At 38.3% G+C, this 20,108-nt stretch overlaps 1 protein-coding gene across 2 annotated transcripts in view; it reads left to right on the top strand.

Annotated features, from left to right (window-relative positions):
* KIF4A (kinesin family member 4A) overlaps positions 1-20,108 on the top strand; it is a 130,230-nt gene that overhangs the window by 18,752 nt on the left and 91,370 nt on the right. The window lies entirely within an intron of this gene.

Here is a 20,108-nt window from a genome sequence, read left to right on the forward strand (position 1 = left end):
TGCTGCCATGCATGACTAATTTTTTGTATTTTAGTAGAGATGGGGTTTCACCTTGTTGCCCAGGCTGGTCTCGAACTCCTGAGCTCAAGCAATCTGCCTGCCTCGACCTCCCAAAGTGCTAGGATTACAGGCGTGAGCCACCACGCCAGGCCTGAGATCTTTTTTGTATCCCATGTATATAAGTCTACTTCATTTAAAAAACTGTTACATAGGATTCCACGGTATACAGTCTACCTTGTTTATTCCTATTTTGGTTGACATTTCAGTTTTCCAATTTCTGGCTATTGGAAATTGATGCCTCACTAGATAGCCTTGTACATGATAAACATGTGAGAGTATTCTCTGTTATGTACCTGAAAGAGGAATTGCTAGATTGAAGGGTATACATGTTTGAGTAAATACTATTAAATATTGCACACCAAAATGTCTGCCTCTTTATCCACTCTACCTACAAAATATGATGATGTTTCTCTATACTACTGACAATATTGGATATTATTGACCTTTTTAGTCTTGCCTGTCTTGAATATTGCATGTTATTGGCTATTTCTCTTTCCATTTCTATGAATTGCCTGTTCATACCATTTGCTTATTTTTTCTTCTTTCATGTTGTATTTTTCTTATTGATTTATAGGAGTTGTTTATATATTCTGGATATTAAGCCTTAGTTACATATATTGCATATGTTTTCCTCAGTCTCATTTTTTAACTTTATTGATCTTTTTCATTTGTGCCTTGTGTGTGTATTTCTTCTTACATATTTTTTCTATTTTTGAATATGTAAAATTGGCTACTTAAGGAGCAATAGCTTTTTTTCTTTTTCAGCCTTATTGAGGTATAATAGAGAAAAAAAATTGTAAATGTTTAAAGTAGACAGTGCAATACTTTGATATATGCATAAATTGTGAAATGATTACCACAGTCAAGCTAATTAGCATATCAATCACCTCATGTAGTTATATTTTTCAATATGTTATTTCTTGAAGTAAAATTTATATACAATTGGCCTGGCACAGTGACTCATGCCTGTAATCCCAACACTTGGGGAGGTCGAGAAGGGCAGATCACTTGAGGCCAGGAGTTTGAGACCAGTCTGGCCAACATGGCAAACCCTGTGTCTACTAACATTCCAAAAATTAGCCGAGCGTGGTGGCGCACGCCTGTAGTCCCAGCTACTCTGGTGGCTGAGGCACGAGATTTGCTTGAACCTGCAAGGTGGAGGTTGCAGTGAGCCAAGATCACGCCACTGCACTCCAGGCTGGGTGACAGAGTGAGACTCTTTCTCAAAAGCAAACAAAAAAAATTTATATACAGTAAAATGCACATACCTTAAATGCTTAGTTTGTTGAGTTTTGCTAGTTATATACATTCATATATCTACCACCAAAAATATCATATAAAACAATTCCATCTTTCCAGAAACTTCCCTTGTGCCCCTTTCCAGTCAATCCATCCTTCCCCCATTCCACTTCCAGCAACCACTTTCTGACTTCTGTCACCATAGATTAATTTTGCATGTTCTTAGACTTCATTACAGTGGGATCTCAAAATGGTTGTGTGTGTGTGTGTGTGTGTGTGTGTGTGTGTGTGTGTGTATGTGCCTGGATTCTTTTGCTCAACATAGTGTTTTTTGAGATTTGTTCATGTTCTTGCTTTGATTAGTGATTTTCCTTTGTATTGCTGAGTAGTATTCAATTCTATGATTATACCACTATTTGTTTTTCTATTCTCGTATTGTTGAGAATTTAGGTTATCTCAAATTTTTAGCTATTATGAATAAAGCTACCCTGAACATTTGTATACAGGTCTTTTTGTGAACATATGTTTCCATTTCACTTGGATAAATACCTAGGAATAGAAGAGGGCAAGCGTATGTTTAACTTTATGAGAAAGTGCCTAACAGTTCTCTAACATGGTTTGTATCATTTTACACCCCAGCAGTGTATGAGAGTTCCAGTTTTTTACGTTTTTTTGTATGCTCTGGTACAGTTGATATAACATGGAAATTATCTCTGAAGGTTTCTTGAAGATTTGATTTTCTATATCTTGAGCCAATTCTGGTCATTTATATTTTCTTAGAAGATTGTTCATTTCGGCCAGGCACAGAGGCTCACACCTATAATCTCAGCATTTTGGGAGGCCTAGGTAGGAGGATCGCTTGAGCCCAGGAGTTGGAGACCAGCCTGAGCAATATAGTAAGATCCCTGTCTCTACAAAAAATAAAAAATTAGCCAGGCATGGTGGCACATGCCTGTAGTCCTGGCTACTCGGGGCACTGAGGTGGAGGATCGATTGAGCCCTGAAGACCAAGGCTGTAGTGAGCCAAGATCGCACCACAGCACTCCAGCCTGGGTGACAGAGTGAGACCCTGTCCTAAAAAAAAAAAAGAAGAAGAAGAAGAAAAAGAAAGAAAATTATTCATTTTGTCTGATTGCCAAATTTATTAATATAATATTGCAAATAGATTTACTTTATAGTTTTAATCTCCTCTTTATCTGTAGTCATGTCTCACTTTCATTTCAATTGTTTATATATCTTCTCTGTTTTTTCTATCACATTTGACAGATTAACTCTACCTTTTTCCAATTTTTACTATTACTCTATTACTGAGTTCTTCCTAAGTTGTTTTATTTTGTTTTATGTTCTTTTTATTGCTTCTTGAGTTGAAAGCTGAGTTTACTTCTTTTCTTCTCCTTTTTAAAAAAGCTTTTCAAGCATATACAGAAGAGGTCAGGATGGTATAATGAATGCCTCCCCCAATATACCTGTCATGAAGTTTCAGCAATGACTAATTTATGATCAGTCTTGTTTTGTCTATATAATACCCACTTTCTCCCTCTGATATTATTTGAAACAAATCATGGACATATTGTTTTATTTTTTTCAGTTTGTATCTGTAGAAATTAAGAACTCTTAAAATATAATCACCTAGGTCAGGTTCAGTGACTCATGCCTGTAATTTCAGCACTTTGGGAGGTCAAAGCAGGAAGATTGCTTGAGACCAGGAATTTGACAGCAGCCTGAGCAACATAGCGAGACCCCACCATCTCTACAAAAATAAAAAATAAAATAGCCAGGTGTGGTGGCATATACCTGTAGTCCTAGCTGAGGCAGGAGGATGGCTGGAGCCCAGGAGTTTGAGACTGTGGTGAGCTGTGATTGAGCCACTGCACTCCAGCCTAGGCCATAGAGTGGGACCATCTCTAAAAAAAAAAAAAAGAAAAAAAATATATATATATACACCTAAAAATTAAATTAACAATAATACTAATGCCTTAAAATTACATATCTAGTCAGTGTTCAAATTTTTAATTGTCTTATAGATTTTATTTATTTGGATCAGGATACAAACAAGGTCCACACATTGTTATTGCTCAATAGGACTTTTAAATGTCTTTTTTTTTTTTTTAAAGACGGAGTGTCACTCTGTTGCCCAGGCTGGAGTGCAGTGGCATGATCTTGGCTAACTGCAGCCTCCGCCTCCCAGATTCAAGTGATTTTCCTGCCTCAGCCTCCCAAGTAGCTGGGATTACAGGCACACGCCACCACGTCCAGCTAATTTTTGCATTTTTAGTAGAGATGGGGTTTCACCATGTTGGCCAGGCTGATCTTGAACTCCTGATCTCAGGTGATTCGCCCACCTCAACCTCCCAAAGTGCTGGGATTACAGGCATGAGCCACTGCACCCAGCCAAGGCCTAAATGTCCTTTAATCTCTAGGTACCTCCTCCATCTCTCTTTACCCCTCAAGTCCCTGGAATTTGTTTATTGAAGAAATCAAGTTGTCTTGTAGAATTTCCCATAGTGTGAATTTTGCCAATTGCATGCCTATATAGTTTCACATGTTTCACTTTTATTCTCTATTTCCTATAAATTGGTAATTCGATCTAGAGGCTTAATCACATTCAAGATCAATTTTTTTCTTTTATTTGCACATACATAACTATGTCTCATTTATTTTCAGTTGTTCTTATCTAAAAAGATATATTTAAAGCTATACATCTCCTCTAAGTACCACTTCAATCTAATCTTATAATTTTGAGAAATAGTACTCTTAGTGTTCATGTCTAAATAGGATATTTACTCTTTCATTTTCTCTCAAACCTAAAAGTTATTTAGAAGGTGCTTCTGTCTTTCCTTTTATTGTCAATTTCTAATGTATTGCATTATGTTCAACAAATGTATGTGATTTGTGTTTTTTGAAATTTGGCCTATACTTATTTGGTCTTTATTAATATTCTGTTTATATTTTTAAAAAGTGTATTTTCTCTTGGGTGTATAGTTCTATATATACCTATTAGATGAGCTTGTTACTTGTATTATTCAGATCCTCATGTTCTTTTTTTTTACTTAATATGTTATTTTCTCACAGTATGACCAAGAATTTGTCCATTTCTCCTTGTATTTCTTTGTTTATACTTTGGAGCTATGTTGCCAACTGCATAAAATGTCATGACATACGTCTTCTTAGAGGATTATATCTATTTTGTCTAATTAGTATTTCTTCACCTACTTTCTCTTTGTTAGCCCTTACCTGGTATGTTTTCCATCCCTATCTTACAGAAACTTTGTAGCTTGACTTCATTAATTAATTTATCCATTGATTTATACCCAATCTGATGGTCTCTCTTTTTAATTTTTTTTTTCTTTTATTAAACTGCTTAGGGATGATGTTCTCTTTTAACAGGTAGTTTTACCCTCTATATTCGTGTGTGTGTTTGGACTTATTTCTGTCATATCACTGACTATTAGTCTATGGTCCTACTCCTGCTCCTGTACCACAACCAGATACCTTGACCATTGTCCCAGGGCTTCCTTCTGTTTTCCGAATCCACTACCTTCAAGTCTGTAGTACTCCTGCAGTTGCTGCCAACTTTTTATATCAGTTCTCTCCTGCATATTTTTTCTTATGTTGGTCTGATTCATCTGCTTTCAGTCTCTCAAGGATTTTGTGGTTTCTGATCCACCAGTGATGGATTCACAGGAAGTTGGTGGCTTTCCCACTTGGCAGCCTATTCAAAGACTTTTAGGGGCTCTAAAGGAATTTTACTCAATTGCGTTAGAGGGTTTTACATACACATTCTGGGTTGCCCATCTTAGCTTCAGAGCTTCAATTTCCTCATTTGTAAAATAGGATTTGAATATATTCTCCAATAGAGTTGTGGGAATTAAGTGAACTCATATTCGTAAAACATTTAATGCAATTCTTAGTAAATAGTAGTCTCTTCATAATTACCAATTCCATCATCTGTGTTTTTACTTGCTCTGAGTGTGGCTAATGAGGAATATAGGGGCTCTACTGATATTTATATACAATCTCAGCTGAACTAAGATCCCTATGAGCTTGCTAAGGTGCTTGTCAACATTTGAGGTAGATTTCGAGGGTGGAAGAAACTTTTAGGGATATGGCTTATACCAGTGGAATTAACTTTTCTTTGGCTACCAAACTGCCATTGTCAAAGGCAAGTCCTCCACTGTTAGAGGGAATCATTTTCTACTTATCAAGAACTAAGAAAGTTGCTAAACCCTCTGGAATATTTTCAGAAGGTGGATATGGCCCGGCAGAATATTGTTACATGTTGCATTACTGTGGATTGGGGGAAAGGAGATGTACCCAAGTGTCAGATTTGACTCGTGAGGCAAAGAAGTTTATGACAGAATCATAGTTGAGTCCTACATCAAGTGGCAGATGCCAAGAGTTGAAGGGAAGCTAGTGAGAAAACAGGAGATAGGTATATAGGAAGCAGACAGCAGATGGAAAGATTTTGGACATGTCAGATTTGGAGTACATATTAGAAAAATCCAGGAAGAAATGAGAAAGTCAGGACAAGAGCTTAGAAGCAACATCTGGGCTAGAGATAAATATTTGGAATCCATGGGTAGGAGAGTTGTGCAGAGAAAGACTGGACAATCAAAGAGCCACTAGTAAATATTAAATAATATTAGTAAATACTAAATATGAGCGAGGGGCACTCATATTTAAGGGCCAAGGGTAAATGAGTCAATAAGAGAAGCTGAAGAGACACTGGAGGATCATAGTATCTAGATAACCAAGGGTTTTTATAAACAAAAAGGACTGTCACCTGTGTCATATGCTTCAGTGTGATTACTGAGAAGAGGTAAATAGATTTGTCCGTTGAGGTTTTGGGTGATCTTTGTCAGAGCAGTGTCGGTCGAGTGGTAAGGAATTAGGACAGGTTGTATCAAACTAAGGGGTGAATTTAGCCACCATTCTAAATGTGGTGTTTATCCTTTCCATTAATTTCTTTATTCTTATATCCTTTAATGATATGTGGTGACATTTTGCATGTTTCTAAACTTAATGTAAGGGGTTTCATGGTATATGTGTCTTCTGAAACTGATTTTTTCCCTCAACATTATGTTCTTGAGATCAATTCATCTTGATAATATAGCTCTGTTCTAACAGGTTTTGTTAACTAGAGGCTTGAGTTTTCTTGGTATCAAATTGTATCAGTAAGAAGAAAGTTACCTCTGCCAATATTTATTCCTTTATTTAATTCTCTTATGTTTCTTAGCAATGAGAAAAATGTCAGCAGATATACCCTGGACTAGTAAAGTTGCTTTCCTCAGGGGAATCTAGTTTCTGATTTAAATCAGAATGGTTTTAATGTTTTATTATTTGGAATGATAATTGCTATTGGTGTTGGTAAATGGTATTTAATTCTTTTAGTTCTAAAGTCTTTTTTAAATGCAAATTGTCTGTTTCATTCAGCAACTCTATTCATTAAAGTCCTGTTCTAAGTGTTCTGCATGTTCTTTTTGGCTTCTGGGTCCCTTTAGGTGTATTGTTATTTTCCTTGGTCTGCTCTCTGGGACTAAAGTCTAATGCTGGAGTATCTGAAGTCATAGCAGCCCAGTGAGTGGGAAAAGCACAGTGGTTTCTGCCCATGAGCTAGCAGGCGTATTGCCAGTCAGCTTGTCAAACCCATGAGGAGGCATCAGGAGGAGGCCTCTCTGTACTCTTGTTTCCTTGTGCTTTCTTAGTCTCAAGGTAGAGAAGACCCAACCCATCTCATTGTTTTCTTAGCATTTTCAGATGGGGAAACCTGGCACACTCACATAAGCAGTATTGACTTTCCCCCTAGGAGTTCAGAGTGGTATGGGCCAAGCCTTTGCCACAGACCATGTTTCCATCCTTGCACTTTGGCTCTGCTACACCACACTCTTAGCCCAGGGCTTTTCTCTGTTCCAGAGATGAAAAATTCTACATCACCGCTTACTCTCAGGTCTCAGACCCATCCTGCAACCTACTTTTTTGGCTGGCCCCAGCACCTACTTGGCTTAAGAACAGTCAATGAATCAGGTTTGGGAATAGAGGCGATTTGGAATATTTTCAACTTACTATCTTCCCAAAATTCATGTACATTTTAAAAATAGATGCTACCAAACTCCCATGAAGGAATGATGAGATTATTCATTTTCCTAAATTCTCTACTAAGTATTATTACCAATTCGATAAGTGAAAAATGGTATGTCACTTTCATTTCTGTAGTTATTAGTGAAGTTGAACATACTTTTATATTTATAGGCCATTTATATTCCTGATTAAATTACCTATTCGAAGTATTTCTCTTTAGTCAGTGTGAGTGCTGTACATTTTCTGTTAAGTTTATCCCTACTTTTTGTTGTGATTTTGAATATAAAACATATTTAGGCCACTGCCAGATAGATTATAAATAGATTACAGATGGATAATAGGTAGATTATTCAATTGAAGTATAATATACATATTACACATAAATATATATTACATATACATATTATGCATATATGTATATTGCATATACATATATGTGTATTACATACATATTATGTAATATAATGATATCAAGTCATCATTATACAGTTCAATGAATGTTCACAATATGAAATACATACATGTAAATAGCACCCAGGTGAAGAAACAATATTCTAAGCATCCCAGAAGTGCCACTTGTGCTCTCTTCTTGTCACTGTCTTCCCCAAAGAGTAACCACTGTCCAGACTTTTAGTCCTAGATTAGTTTTGTAGTATGGATTCCTTCATGTCTGACTTCTTTCACTCAATGTAAGATCTCCAGAGAAAATACAAGATGCCTAGATAAATTTGAATTTCAGATAAATGACATCATTTTGTATGGAATATACCTATATTAGAAATGATTCATCATCTATCTGAAATTCAGATTTAACTGGATGTTCTATATTTTTTTTCTTTTACCAAATCTGATAACCCTAACTCAACATTATGCTTGTGAGGATCATCCATAGTATTGCATGTAGTTGTAGTTTGTTTATTTTTCATTACTATATAGTATTCCACTGATGAATGTACCACAATTTATCCTCTTTACTGTTGGATGGGCATTTGGGTAATTTCCAGTTTGGAGTTGCTTTGAATAATGCTATGAATATTCTTGTACAGGTATTTTGGTGAATATACGTACCTAAATTCCTTTAATCCTGAATCCTCCTGTAACTACTGTCCTATCTCCTTCCCTTTAGACTCAAGCTTCTTAAAAAAGCTTACACTGCTTAGCAATACATGTGATTAACTCTTAGTTTCACTTCTTTAGTGAGACATAGCATACATACAGAACATTGCATAAGTTATGTTATGTATCTAGTTTAATAAATGATTATAAAGTAAGCATCTATATAACTACCACTCAGGTTGAAAACAAAACACTTCCAGCACCCATGCATACCCCTCCGAGATCATGATCCCCTTCCTTCTCTCTCCAGGTATCCATTCTTCTGACTTTTGTGATGTCAATTCCCTTGCCTTTTTTTTTTTTTTTTTTTTTTGAGACAGGGTCTCGCTCTGTTGCCCAGGCTGAGTGCAGTGGCACAATCACAGCTCACTACAGCCTCAACCTCCTGGACTCAAGCAATCCTCCCTCCTTAGCCTCCTGAGTAGCTGGGACCACAGGCACATGCCACAATTCCCAGCTAATTTTTAATTTTTTCTAGAGTTGGGTTCTCCCTATGTTGCCCAGGCTGGTCTTTAATTCCTGGGCTCAAGCAGTCCTCCCTCCTTAGCCTCCTGAGTAGCTGGGACCACAGGCACATGCCACAATTCCCAGCTAATTTTTAATTTTTTCTAGAGTTGGGATCTCCCTATGTTGCCCAGGCTGGTCTTTAATTCCTGGGCTCAAGCAGTCCTCCTGCCTTAGCCTCCCAAAGTGTTGGAATTACAGGCATGAGCCACCACACCTGGCCCCCCTTGCTTGCTTTCTTTTCTTTTCTTTCTTTCTTTCTTTTTTTTTTTGAGATGGAGTCTCACTCCATTGCCCAGGCTGGAGTGCAGTGGCGTGATGTTGGGTCACTGCAACCTCTGCCTCCTGAGTTCAAGTGATTCTCCTGCCTCAGCCTCCCAAGTAGCTGGGTTTACAGGCATGTGCCACCACACCCAGCTAATTTTTCTATTTTTAGTAGAGATGGGGTTTCACCATGTTGACCAGGCTGGTCTTGAACTCCTGACCTCAGGTGATCTGCCTGCCTCGGCCTCCCAAAGTGCAGGGATTACCGGCATACACCACCATGCCCGGCCTCCCCTTGCTTTCTTGATAGCAATGCCACCTGTGTATATATCTCTAAATAGCATAATATAGTTTTGTCTACTTTTAAGCTTTATGTAAGTGGAATTATACTGTTTATAATCTGTTGTGCCTTCATTCTTCCATTTAAAATGATATTTGAGAGATTCATCTACTACATTACATACAGCTGTAGTTCATTTCTTTTCATTTTTGTATAGTAATCTATCATTTGTCTGTACCACTATTCTTTCTACTTTTGATGGATATTCCATTTTTTTCCAGTTTTTGGCTATTGTCAACAACGCCCATATGAACCTTCTTGTTTGTGTATCCCAATGCATATGTATAAGAATTTTCTAGGATATGTACCTAGAAGTAGTATCACTGGGTTATAGAGTACGTATATACCAAACTATCTTTCAAAGTTTGTTTCAATGTATGAGAGTCCTAATTGCTCTATATCCACTGTTTTGTGAGAATTTTAAATTTTTGCCAATATAGTAGATGTGGAGTGATACTTTGTTATGGTTTTAAGTTTCATTTCCTCAATTACTAATGGGGTTGATCACCTTTTCATATGTTTATCGACCATGTGTATTTTCAGTTAAATGCCTGTTCACGTCTTGCTCATTTTTCTATTAAATGTCTTTTTCCTACTGATTAAAAGTAATTCTTAATATACTATAGATTCTAGTTATTGGTCAGTTATATTTATTGCAAATCTCCCCACCCTGTGTGTTTTGCACATATCTTCTCCCTCCTTTCTGGCTTGTGTTTTTACTTTCTTTTTAATTTTGTGTCTTAAGAAATCCTTTAGGCCGGGTGTGGTGGCTCACGCCTGTAATCCCAGCACTTTGGGAGGGCGAGGCAGGCGGATCACGAGGTCAGGAGATGGAGACCCTCCTGGCTAACACGGTGAAACCCCGTCTCTACTAAAAATACAAAAATTAGTCTGGCGTGGTGGCGGGCGCCTGTAGTCCCAGCTACTCGGGAGGCTGAGGCAGGAGAATCACTTGAACCCGGGAGGCAGAGGTTGCATTGAGCCGGGATTGCACCACTGCATTCCAGCCTGGGCAACAGAGCGGGACTCCGTCTCAAAAAAAAGAAAGAAAGAAAGAAATCCTTTAGTACCTCAAGATCTTAACGATATTTTTTCTATATTATCTAATAAAGGCTTTACAGTTTTGCCTTTCACACTTAAGCCTTTAATCCACCTAGAACTGTTTTTTTTATACATGATATGATGCAGGGTCCAGTTTTGTTTTTCCATATAAATACCCATTTGTCCTAGTACTGCTTATTAAAAAGTCCGTTCTTTCCCTACTGATAAGCAGTGCCATTTCTTTCATATATTAAGTGCCCAAATATCCCTTAGTCTGTTTCTGAGTATTCTATTAAATCAAAATTAAATCTGAGTGTTTTTCCCTGTAGAAGTCTTATACATCTTTTGTTCTATTCTTAGGTAACTTGTATTTTGACAGTATTGCAAGTGATATTTTTAAAACTTTTTATTGAAGTATAATGTGGAAATAGAAAAGTAGACCTACCATAAATGTATAGCTTGCTGCATTTTCACTAACTGAACAAACCCATGTAACCAACATAAATAGAATCTTTAAAAATTATATTTTCTAACTTTGTTTTTTGTGTGTGGAAAATAAAATGTGTTCTTTAATATTGATTTTGTATCCTGCAACCTCATTCACTCTCTCAGCAGTCTGTCTTTACCCACCTTGCCAAAACCACTATGTAAGAGATATCCAGGGATATCTTAATTACCAGAACTAATTTTTTTTCAGTGCCCATCTTACCCAACCTCTCTGTGGCATTAACACTTGAAAATACTCTTTTTGAAACTCTTAATTTGGCTTGTAAAGCCTCACTGTCCTAGTTCTTTTCCTAGCTCAAACTGTTACTTTTCAATCACTTTTGCTTTTTCTTCTTGCTGATCCATTAATCTAATTGCACCCAGCATGATCTCCCCATTTAGGAATGAGTACCCATTACCTGCTGTTAGTTCTTCCTTAGCACCATGGTAGAGATGCACCCACTTCCAGTCTGTTCCTGCCACCTCTACAAAGTCCATGCCCTCACCTGCACATCTGAACTGTAGCCTTCTAACTTTTTGACTCCTAGAAGGCATTCTATTCTAAATACCATAGCTAGGTTAATCTTAAAATACCCTTTGATCAAAGGGATACATGTACCGCTATGTTTATTGCAGCATTATTCACAATAGCAAAAATTTGGAATCAACCTAAGTGTTCAACAGATGAATGGATAAAGAAAATGGGGCATATATACACAGTGGAATACTATTGGGCCATAAAAAAGAATGAAATCCTGTCATTTGCAGCAACATAGATGGATATGGAGGCCATTATGTTAAGTAAAATAAGCCAGGCACAAAAAGACAAATATTGCATATTCTCATTCATATGTGGGAGCTAAAAACAAGGGTATAATGGACATAGAGAGTAGAATGATAGTTACCAGAGGCCAAGAAGGGTGTGGGGGTGGAGGCCGAGGGGAAGAAGAGAGAGGTTGATTAATGGGTATAAACATACAGTTAGATGGAATAAGTTCTAATGTTTGATAGCAGAGTAGGGTGATGAGTGAACAGCATTGTACTGTACATTTCAAAATAACTAGAAGGGAGGAATTGAAATGTTCCCAACACATAGAAATTATAAGTGCTCAAGGTGATGGATGCCCTAAATACCCTGACTTGATCATTACAATTTCTATGCATGTAACAAAATATCACCTGTATCCATAAATATGTACAAATATTGTGTATCAATAAAAATACATAAATAAATGAATTACATATGTAGCTTTAAAAATACCACCTTTTACATGGCATCTCACGTGAATAGAACTTTGAAGTAGCTGCTTACAAGATGAAGTCTAAAAAACATAGCCAAATCTTCCAGACCCTTTATACCCTGGTCCCAAGCCTACCTCCTCGACCATCTTTCACAGCTTCCCTACCCACACTCCATGCCAGCTGTCAGGTCCCCACAACATGCCCAGCTAATTCTGGTCTTTGCACACTTTCATCACAGCCATCTCCTCTTCTCCCAGAATGTAGTGTGTGCCCCCCAACACACAATCAAACCATCTACAACATAGCCACGTTTTAAGGCTCAACTTAAGTGTTGGGGTTTTCGACATTGCCTTTTTTAATCATGTTATCTTCTAATGTATTTTTTCTCCTCTGAGATTTCTCTAGTACCACAGGACTACATTGTCATTTTCTGGTGCCTCTGTATTTCTAGCTTCATCTCCCACCATTTTCCCACAAACTACAAGGTTCCAGCCATAGCAGTCTACTCATTGTTTTTCCAAACAGTTCTGTTGTTTCAGATCTCTGTGCCATTACTCCTGTGTGTTTTCTGCTGGATTTTCTCCCCACTGCCTCAGAAACATGGTTCTGTCAAGTACTCCTGCTCCTCCTGTTTTAACTTCTGCCTCTCAACTGACTTTCTGCCCTCAGCATAGAAGCATACTAATTTTTCCCCAACTTAAAATAAACAAAATATTTCATCCTCCTCTTACTACTGCTCTCCTCCCTTTTCCTTTCATTCTGCGTTTTTGTCACCCCTCCATCCTCCTCCCATTGAAACTATCCCTTTTGAAGTCAACCCATGACCTGAACAACTGAATCCATTAGGCTCTTTTCAGTCCTCCACTGACTTGGTAATTCTGCAGGTCTGACATCCTGCCCCTTCTTCTGGACAATCTCATTCCTCTTGACTCTGTGATGCTACCCTCTCCTGATTTTCCTCTCACTTTTCTGAACACTCTTTCACAGGCTTCTCCTCTTCCACTCACCCCTATCTGAAACATAACCCAGGCTTTGTCCTGGGATATTTTCTTTCTCTTCCCACTGTTCATGCCCATCACCCTGTCACCCTCCCCACCAAAGTGGTTTCACCCACTTAGATGCTTATAATTCCTACCTGTATGCTGCCAATCCTAAACCTCTATCTCGAGCCCCTATCTCATAAGTCATATTTAAGTATGTAAATATAGTTGACTGTGGGGAGTCTTATGGATGTCCCACATGTATCTCCCATTCCACATGTCCAAAACTGAGCCCCTCATTCCTCCCTGTTGCAGTTTTTTTAAATTTATTTTATTTTATTTATTTATTTATTTTTTGAGACAGAGTCTCACTCTGTCACCCAGGCTGAAGTGCAGTGGCGCAATCTCGGCTCATTGCAAGCTCTGCCTCCCGGGTTCACACCATTCTCCTGCCTCAGCCTCCTGAGTACCTGGGACTACAGGCGCCCACCACCACGCCCGGCTAATTTTTTGTATTTTTAGTAGAGATGGGGTTTCACCATGTTAGCCAGGATGATCTCGATCTCCTGACCTAGTGATCCACCCACCTCGGCCTCCCAAAGTGCTGGGATTACAGGCGTGAGCCACCGTGACTGGCTCCCTGTTGCTTTAAATGGGTCCCTCCATCACCTGCAGTGAATAATATCAATATCCACCCAGTCACCCAAGACAGAAACCAGGACATTGTTCTATACTCTTTTTTTTTTTTTTTAAATCTGGCTCCTTTCCCCAATCTCATTAGTCACTGAGACCTGTCAGTCCTAACTTTTCATCTTTTACTTCACTCTCTTTTCTCTAACCCTACTACCACTATCTTATGTCAGGCCCTCATAATTTTTTTGATTATAGCAAGAACTGGTCTCCCTGTCTTCAGTTAGGTACCCTTTCAAGCCATTAACCAATCAGCAGCCAGAGTATTCTTCCTAAACTGTATCTCGCTGCTAAGAGCTCTTCCAGAGCTCCTCAGTTTGCACCATGCTGCCTCCTTAAGGCCTTTTTGCTCTAGCCATCCCTCCCTGGCTAGCTTTTCCTCTCCCCACTCTTTCCTTGCAATCTGCTTAGCCATACTGAGTGTGCCTCGTACTCTCTCATCTATGTGTCTTTCTGCATTCTGTTCTCTCTGCGAAATTGCCTTCCCTCTATCTTCATGTGGCTCATTCAAATTTGCGCTCAGTCCCAACTTCATCCCCTTAAAGAAACTTTGTTTGACCATCTCACTTCCCCCAAAGCGGATTAGGTACCCCTCATCTAGTGCTTACCTGTCTTCTACACTAACACTGCCCCAACCGTGTATTACAGTCATTTCCTTAACTACCTGACTCCCCCAGTAGACAGCAAGCCAATCAAAGGCAAGAACTGGGTCATATTCCTCTTTGAATCCCTAGGCCCCAGCATAGCACCTGACATGCCATAGGTCCTCACTGAATGCCTGAGTTCTTTCTCCCTTTTGGTCTGCCTGGCAACTCCTACTAATATTTCAATTCACAATTCATATGTTACCCACCTATGAAACCTCTGCTCTTAGTCAAGATCTTTCCATAAATTCATGCTCACATAGTGGGTTTTCTCTAACATTTATTGATAAAAATTTTCAAAGTTACTTCAAGTTGAAAGATTTTACAATACCCCTATACCTATAGTAAAATTAACATTTTACTATATTTGCTTTATCACAAATCTGTCCATCTATCCATTTGTCAGTCTATATCCATTTTAAAAACACATTTTTAAGTAAATTGCACAAATTAATATACTTCCTCCTAACTACTTCAGCTTGCATATCATTAACTGGCATTTATTTATTTTATTTTTTTGAGACCGAGTCTTGCTTTGTCGCCCAGGCTGGAGTGCAGTGGCGCAATCTTGACTCACTGCAACCTCCACCTACCGGGTTCAGGCGATTCTCCTGCCTCCCAAGTAGCTGGGACTTCAGATGTGCACCATCACGCCTGGCTAATTTTTGTATTTTTAGTAGAGACAGGGTCTCACCATGTTGACCAGGCTGGTTTTGAACTCCTGACCTCAGGTGATCTGCCTCGGCCTCCCAGAGTCCTGGGATTACAGGCATGAGCCACCATACCCGACCAATATTTATATTCTTAATATAAGATGTACAATGAAAAGCACAAATTTTAAGTGTGTATTAGCTGGGTTTTGACAAATGCATTTACCCAAAAGCCTGTAACCCAAAGCCTCATCAAGATAAAGTTACCTCTTTGTCATAGTGTTCTTTCTTTTCTTGTAATTATTTAATTATCTGTTTCCCCCATTAGACTTTGAGTTCCTTAAAAGCAGAGACCATTTCTTATTTTCCTGCTACCTGTGCCCCGCACTGTGCCTTAACACAATAGGTATTCTATAACTGTTGTCTGGCTAGAAGAATAAATATGTACTTTATTCCTGGAATATTAGTATGCAACTTTATACATTCTCTTCTCTCACGTTTCACATCCAGAAGTTAGCTTAGTCATGTCATGTTTATGTCTTAAGTACTTCTGACTTCTACATCCTTCATTCCTTTTCCACTGCTGCAGTTCTCAGAGATCTGTCATCTGAGCCATTAAAATAACCTTCTAAATGGTTTCTTTCTTTTTTTCAAGGTTTTAAACTTTTTATTTGCACATTTTAAAAATTATGCATTCTAGTAAATAAAATCATTTGAAAAAAAAAAAGAATGGTAAAGGGTTTTTTAAACACTAATTTTTTACTCCCAAGTCCACCTTCCAAATGACTAACAAAGTAATACTTATATTTATTTTTCTTGAGACAGGGTCTCACTCTGTCGCCTAGGCTGGAGTGCAGTGGTGTGATCACGGCTCACTGCAGCCTCAACCTCTTGGGCTGAAGCCATCCTCGCACCTCAGCCTCCCGAGTAACTGGAACTGCGAGTGTATGCCACTGTCCCCAGCAAATTTTTGTATTTTCTGTAGAGACAGGGTTTTGCAGTGTTGCCCAGGCTGGTCGTGAACTCCTGGACAAAGTAATACTTATAAAATCCGAAGTTGGTCATGTTTCCATCCTCTTTAAAACCTTTTATTTGTTTCCCGTTGTCTACAACAGATTTTAATCTGCCTTCTTTTAAAAGCATAGGAGCTTTTTAAAAAATAAAACCTTACAACAAATTCTAACATCTGAAATAGATTTAAAAACATTTTAAATTCATGTAAATTTATAAGTTCAAATGTATAACATTAAGTCAATATTAAAGCCATAAGAATATTATAGGTATGTTTATGATCACAATTTCTTTGTTTTTTTCTTAAGACAAAATCTCACTCTGTCCCCCAAGCTGGAGTGCAGTGGCACAATCTTGGCTCACTGCAGCCTTGACCTCCCAGGCTCAAGTGATTCTCCCACCCCAGCTTCCTGAGTAGCTGGGACTACAGGTGCACACCACCACGCCCAGCTAATTTTTGTATTTTAGGTAGAGGTAGGATTTTGCCATGTTGCCCACACTGGTCTAGAACTCCTGGGCTCAAGCAATCCACCCGCTTCGGCCCCCCAAAGTGCTGGGATTACAGGCATGAGCCACCATGCCTGGCCATTATTATTCTTTTTTTTAATTTCAATAGTTTCAGGGTATAGGTGGTTTTTGGTTACATAGATAAGTTCTTTAGTGGTGATTTCTGAGATTGTAGTGTGCCCGTCACCTGAGGAGTGTATACTGTACCCAATATGTAGTATTTTTTCCCTCACCCCCATCTAACCTCCCCCTGGCCTGAGTCCCCAAAGTCCATTATGTCATTCTTATGGCTCTGTGTCCTTGTAGATTATCCAAGTTTTTCTACTCCATTAATAATAACTTAAATATAGACAGCCCTTTACAAATCACATTTGATTTTTATCCCAGTCCCATTAGGTAAGATCGGTATTTTCCCTGTTTTATGGATAAAAGAAAGTTTCAGTGGCTAGTTCAATATTATACACATTGGTGAATGGCAGAGGCAGAATTTTAACTAAGATTCTCTCTCTCCTAATGAAGTGCCTTTCCTACTCTATCCCCTATCGCTGGTTGCCTCTATATGTTTTGTGATCCATTTCAGTAACAATCATTCCCTTTCTCTTTGACCAGGCAGACCATCTATCATACCATACTTCTGTTTTTCACCCTAATTTACTCAGCCATGCTACCTGCTTTAGGCCCATACATATTTTCTTCACACGTAGAGAAGGGTTTCCCAGCTGTGGCACCGTTAATATTTTGGATCAAATAATTGTTTACGGGGAAGGAGGCTGTCCTATGCATTGTAGGATGTTTTACAACATCTTTGGCCTTTACCCGATGAACGCCAGTGGCACACATACCCCACTCCTAAGTTGTGACAACCAGAATGTCTCCAGATATTGCCAAATGTCCCCTATGAAGCAGAATTGCCCCCAGTTGAGAACCACTGCATATAGATCTACATTTCTCTCCTACCTCATTTTTCTTTTTTCTTACAAATATGCTTTTATATTCCAGCTGTAAAACCCATTGTAATGTGCCTCCATGATAGCTGTGAAGTTATATTTCTCTTTTAAAGTTAAAATCTCTCCTTTATTATTTATTTGTTGCCATAGTGAACAAACACCCAAAGGTATTGAGTAGCATTTTTGACTCTCCTTACTTGATCTGTTCTCATTCTTACGGAGAAAACTACTTCATTTTTCTTCATAGCTGTCCTTAATCAGAACTTTTAAGTCTCTGCAAATATGTTCTTCCCCATCTTTGTGATATATATTCCATCTTTGGGAATCATTTATCATTTTAATGTCTTAACAGGAAATCAAATCCTGTTTTGTGGTGATTTATTTCAAGAGAAACATTCATGTCTCTTATCTCCTTTCTATTCTTGAGCCCCAACTCTAATTTGAAGAAGAAGAAAAAAAAACGCCCACTTTATCCTTAAGTCTATGGTTCTTGCTTGGATCATTGCCATAGATTCTTCTCAGGGTTTGTCTGGAATTTTGTTTTGCTCCTATATGAAACTATAGATGGAAGTTTTGCTCAGCAGCTTTGAAAAACCTCAGCAGTCTCTCCTTTACATCTAGTTGAGATATGGGCCAATAAAATAGCACAATGTTTTGTTTGGCTAAAAAGAGAAGGAAAAGACAGGAATGGACTAACATAGGATTTAGTACAGGTATTAGCAGGCAGGTTTGATAAATCTCAGCAGGCTTTCCTTCATATCCTAGAGAGGATAAGCAGTACCCATTCCAGTTGGTAATAAGAGGAAAACAAAGGGATAATTGAGAAAATTATTTTTGTTTTAGATTAGGGAGATTTGAGCGTGGGTGTAGGCTGAAAAGAAGGAAATAGTGAAGGAAAAAAATAAGTGGAAGATCTAAGAGAGAGGGAGAAGATAAAGGATCAGGGTCCCAGAGGAAATGGAGGGAATAGAAACAGAGGCAGAAGGCAGGACCTTGAAAACAAAGGCAGCTATTTCCTCTGAAACAAGAGGAAGGATGAAGGAATAAGTAATAGCAAAAGAATGAATGTGAGGTGAGGAGAGGGGAGGTTGGGGAGCCCTTGTGGATAACTTTCATCTCTATAAAGTATTTGGTGAAATCATCTACCAATAGAAAGTGAAGATAGGTTTATATTCTTAAAAATGATGAGTCTGTATAATAGCTGCCATGGTGAATTAGATTAGTTAGATTAGAAGGTTAGTAAAGTAGGAATGAGGAAGAAAAGATGATCAATTGACCAAGGGTTCAGCTAAGGTTAGGTAGCATGTTTATAGTGGATCTCATCTGTTTGGTTATGCTGTTTCTTCAGTATTGTAGCCTACAAATAAACATACACGCACACAGTTGGTTTAACCTATGGTTGAGAATTGACATGGTGAGAATGGTAGAAGATCATATGTCCAGTGAGTTCTTAGGAAAACGTAATTGAAATTTTCAACCATAGAGTTCAGAGTAAGAGTTGAAGGTCCAGAAGAGGCTGATCTACTGACAGTATTAGAAAGTGTCAGTAAATTGGTAGTCCAAAAAAAGGGTGAAGAACAGGATCCAAAGAAATGGAAGGATAGTAGGATGCAGTCAGGAATTTCGAGTTCAGGATCTCATAAATATAATTGTTTCATGTTCAAAAGATGGCTATATAAAAGGTAGAGTAGAGCTAACAATAATGATACCATTTGTGCTGCTATAACAAAATACTTTAGACTGGGTAATTTAGAAACAATATAAATTTATTTCTTACAGTTCTGGAGACTGAGAAGTCCAGGGTCATGGTGCCAGTAGAATCAATGACTGGTGAGGACAGACATCCTGGCAGCCTCACATGGCAGATGGGGAAAAGGGATAAACGGTGTGTCCCCACATGGCAGAAGGGGCAGAAGGGCAAAAGCAACTAGCTAATTCTCTCCAGTCCTCTTATCAGGCACCAATCCCATCCATGAAGGTAGACATTTCATGGCCTAATGATCTCCTAAACGTCCCACCTCCTAATACTATTGCATTGGGGGCTAAGTTTCAAACGTGAATTTTGGAGGAGACGCAAACATTTAAACTATAGCATGATTTATTTATCATTTAACTTTGCTTCATATATAGTATCTTAATTAATTCCCTACCACAACCCAATAAGGTAGGTAGATTTGCCTCATTTTATAAAGGAACTTAACCCAAGATCATATAACTAGTCAGTGACAGAGCCAGGATTGTAAGCTGTCTATTTTAACACCAACTATGCACTTAACCATTATACTATATAGCTTTTCCACAGTAAGCCT

Source organism: Pan paniscus, chromosome X, assembly GCF_029289425.2.
Source record: "Pan paniscus chromosome X, NHGRI_mPanPan1-v2.0_pri, whole genome shotgun sequence".
In the NCBI taxonomy this organism is placed as follows: domain Eukaryota; kingdom Metazoa; phylum Chordata; class Mammalia; order Primates; family Hominidae; genus Pan; species Pan paniscus.